Raw genomic sequence first — 4,790 nt, 5'->3', positions numbered from 1 at the left:
AGGTCAGACCAGCTGCCCACAGGACCCCTCCAGTAAAGGAACCCATCTGTTTCTATGGGATATCTCATTACAAATCACTAGGAAGCAGTCAGTCCACTTTTTTATTGACTTGAGGCAATAAAAAACTTATACCTAGAGCAGTGCTTGCTATTTGGTGAACACTATGTAAGAGTCCTCACAATGACCCAGGAAGGTAAATACTACTACAATCCCCATTTTATAGGCAAGAAAACAGGGCCCAGGGAGTTTCCCCTAGATCACACAGCTGGTGAGACACTGGCTGGATCTAGATCTGTGCTCTTAGCTACTACTGCGCATTGGCTTATCTGTAACACCGGGAATCTTCCAACTCTGAAAGTCTGTTGAAATGAGGCAGGGAGATGTAGTATCGAGTAACAGAATCCACCTGGCTTCCGGTTAGGACAAGGATGCCGAGGACCCCTGTTGTGACCCCATTTCTCCCAGGCAGTCAGGAATTCCTAGTCGAAGGGGACGTTGTATTTCTGAGGGCTTCATTCAACTACCAGAGTTAACAACAACATAATCTTCAGGCTCTGTGCCAAACTGCTGAAAGCTACACCCTGATTCATTTAGGGCTTACATCAATTCTATGAAGCAGGTGTTACCACCCGCTCTTCAGGTGACAAGGTGGTGGTTGAAAAACTTCAGTTGAATGCTGAGATGCTAGTGAGTGAGAGAGCCAGGACCCGAATCCAGGTCTGTAGCTCCAAGTCCTGTGTTCCATCGGGCTGTCCTTCAGGAAGATCGGAAGCCAGCGCGTACAAGTGTAGCAACCAGAGTTCCTGCCTTCCTGCAGCTTCCACCCTTCTGTTGGCCTAGATGGGGCCCCACAGTGTACCTGAGGGATGCCATCGCAGTTCTACTGCATGAAAATATGGGACGCTATCACTTAATTTGGGTTTTCGAAGTGTGCTCTATTCCAAGAAGTTAATTTTAAAAATCAATATTGAGGGAGAAAACTGTCCAGTATTTCACCATCCATCTTTCTCAACTGTTTCTTGTGATCTTTCTACCTCTCTGTTGCAAAGTATTAACCTTGACAAGCATTCTCCTTAGCTACTTGGCAGTTAATCTAACTAGAGAGTCCTGGTTTTCACTAATCCATTCAAAAAGCTTCAGCTTGGGGCGCCTGGGTGGCTCAGTCCATTTAGCATCTGCCTTTGGCTCAGGTCATGATCTTGGGGTCCTGGAATCGAGTCCTACATCGGGCTCCCTGCTCAGCAGGGAGTCTGCTTCTCCCTCTGCCCACCCCCACCCACCCCCACCGCTGGCTCTCTCTCTCAAATAAATAAAATCTTTAAATAAATAAATAAATAAATAAATAACAAAAAGCTTCAGCTTATCCAAAGCGTTTTTCTTGTTCCTTCCTTCCCTGAGTTGATCACAATGAGTCCATCCTGACTGAAAGCTCCAAGTGTGGTCTTAGGGCGTGAACAGGGGACTTTGTTTTAGAATCAGACTGGAGTTATCCAGTGGATTGAAACAATCTGAGAAGCTACTCTTAAATGTTGGATTACAAAAGCCACCTTCCTCAAAAAGAAAAATATTCCATGTCTTTGATAATTTTGTTTGTAGCCTTGTTGTAGGATTATGTGAGAAAAGTATCAAGTACTAACTATACCCCAATTCCCTACTAGGTAAGGGACATACATTTGTTACATTAATTAATTAGCAATTCTCTCAGCCAACACAAAGGATTTGTGCTCCTCATATAATTAATTACTCACAAATCTACTCCTCTCTACAACCAACCTGTGGGTCTTCAACACATAGGAAGTATAAAATACAAATAGTACTTGCAGTGTGATTCTTTTTGTTTCCAAGAAGTTTATAAGTGATATGTTAGGTCGACAGAGAAAAAGACACCAAGATTTATTAGTTGCTATAACTGGGGGATGGATTTGGAGTAATTTTTATTTTTGTTTATCTCTGTTCCCTAAATTTTCTACAACAGTCAGACATAAGAGGGCACCTGGGTGGCTCACACGGTCACGCCTCTGCCTTCAGCTCAGGTAATGATCTCAGGGTCCTGGGATGGAGCCCCGAGTCAGGCTCCCTGCTCAGCAGGGCATCTGCTTCTCCCTCTCCCTCTGTGTTGCTCTCTCTCTCGCTCGCTCGCTCTCGTTCTCACTTGCTCTCACTCTTGCTCTCACTCTCTCTCAAATAAATAAATCTTTAAAAAGAAAGTTAGACATAAGAAAAAAACACTAAAAATGTTCTTAATAGCAAAAAAATTTCTACTAAATCTGAAACCATTTTCTCCCTGATGACAAGTCTCACTTCCCTCCCTGTAGCCCAGTGGTCCCTAAGCTGCCACCCCAACTCTGCTATTATACTCATAGCTCACCCAAGGCTAATGCCAAGGCAGGAATTTCAATTCCCGGGAAGAAGCTCCAGGGACAAGGGGAGAGAACCAAGGAGAGATTGCTCAAGTCAATAGTTCTAGCCCCCGGTGTCACTTCTGTATTCTGAAGGCATCTGCCTCTGTGAGACAGAGCTCTCCACAGGGTGGGACCTGCAGCCTCACTCCATCAGAGGCCCCACCATTGGAGAAACCACCCACCTTCGTCTCTATCCTGGTCTTACCCCCTCTTCTGCTGCCTGATCCCAATAACTGGAGGCAGTCCCAAGGGAAGGTCTCTCCCTTGGCCAACCCCACGTTTGTGGTTAAGGAGACAAGGTTTCAAAGGCCAAGCTTTTCTGGAATTTTGGCCAATAGTGGTTACCGCTCCCTCCAGAATTTGGCAACAAATTCTGCCCAGCGTAATGTGAATCCAGAAGCAATTCCCTGATGCTTGGAGCTTTATTCAGAATGCATGATCATAAACAGACCCAGGAGGCTCCGGTTCACCCTGCAAGGGATTTCAAAGTGACTTGACCTGGAGCCTCCGCAGCCATTCCCAGAATCCCAGCCCGTCCCTAAAAATGCAGAAACCGGCTTCACCAGCACTTTCGTCCACATCAGACAGAACGTAATGGCTGGCTATTCCCAGGACCTCTTGGATCTTGCAGAGGAAGGTCTTGTGAGGTGAACAGCACCCAGCGATCCCTGATCTCGTACACCTGCCGGAATGGGCAGCCCACTAGGAGCCAAGCTGCAGCCACCTCAGGGAGGGACTCAGAGTACAGAGCAGAACAATCCCACCCCTGCCCGCTTCACAAGCACCATGTGAATGCACACGAGGTGATGGGCTCCTTTTGTGTCTCTGCTCTCCCATTCTAGGACTGGGGTGGGGGGTCAGAGGCGGTGAGTGCCCCCACGAGAGTGGTCAATATATTGTCCAAACAAGACATTTTGGAATGAGAGGGGGTACCATTAATAGCTATGCCAGGATAACAGAGGTTAAACAGAAATACTGCAGACAAGCCAGATGTGTGGTTACCAAAGAAAACATCTTCCTTCTGCTCCTATTGCCAGGTGTCTGCTGCCGGAGTGGTGCCCTGTTCTCTCCCGGAACATGTGCCCCTGAAGAAAGTCTACTTCCCAAACCAACCAAGGCCTCATCCAGCAAGCCCCCTGGCATCCCAAGAAAAGATGAGGAAACTATCACATGAACCACAAAACTGTGGGCAGAGCACTCTCCATCTGGGTCACCACTGCATCTCCTGGCCCCAAATCGCGCTTGGCAGGTAGTACGTGCTCAGTAAATATTTGTTGAATTAATGAACGAGTGCCTGATCAGTTTCTCAAGTCATCAGAACTCCAGGAAATCAGAAAGACTTGGCAGTCCTAGGTAACATTGTTACCGAAACCAGGTAACTGTTTAGGTTTGAACTCCAAACTGTTGTAAAAATCTAAGGCATTCATCAGAAAGGATGAATACCCAACTTTTGCCTCAACGTGGATGGGACTGGAGGAGATTATGCTAAGTGAAGTAAGTCAAGCAGAAAAAGACAATTACCATATGGTTTCACTTATTTGTGGAACATAAGGAATAGCAGGGAGGACATTAGGAGAAGGAAGGGAACAATGAAGGGGGGGGAATCCGGAGGGGGAGACGAACCATGAGAGACTGTGGACCCTGAGAAACAAACTGAGGGTGTTAGAGGGGAGGGGGGCGGGCGGATGGGTGAGCCCGGTGATGGGTATTAAGGAGGACACTTAACGGTGACTAACATAATAAAATAAAAAATAAAATAAAATAAAGAAAAAAAATAAAAATCTAAGGCATTGCCTAGACTGCTATGCATTTCCCTTTGGTGGGGTTCAGTATATATGAAATGTACAAAGCTTTAAAATACCAGATGGAACTGAAACTGTAAGTTTCTACAAATAAACGGATTGGGAACAAATGATTTTGAAGCCACTGCTGAACTTCAAAGAAATGAACGATTTCCTGCAATATTCCCAATGTGAACTCATTCAAAATATTACTGGCCAAAATCGGGACTGAATCAAACAGATGCTCACCACACACATCAGACTTCCTCTAACCTCATCCTCCGGGTGCCTAGGTTCCTGAAAAGCGTGTGCCATGAGAGAGTAAGACTTGCAAGAGATTCAGTGGGGGAATGTCTGCAAAGTCTAAAAGAGAAGGAACGGGACAAGCAGCCCCCATGTCCCCACAGAGGACTTGTAAGCACACACCACCTGAAATAGTATTTTCCCTGGAGTGACTTTCTGTGAATCCAAACAGGCTCTGGTGAAATCATGCCGGCTATCAGTGGAACGCTTACAGTAGGCAACAGGTAAGCTCCCGCCACCAACCCCTGCTCCCAAATGCTGTAACTTTTCATTCCACTAGTCAAAACAAAATTGTCTCACAGAA

The sequence above is a fragment of the Callorhinus ursinus genome, unplaced genomic scaffold (genome assembly GCF_003265705.2).
Source record: "Callorhinus ursinus isolate GAN/ISIS: 27379988/994484 unplaced genomic scaffold, GSC_fseal_2.0 scaffold25, whole genome shotgun sequence".
Lineage (NCBI taxonomy): Eukaryota > Metazoa > Chordata > Mammalia > Carnivora > Otariidae > Callorhinus > Callorhinus ursinus.
Note: the sequence above shows the minus strand (reverse complement) of the source record.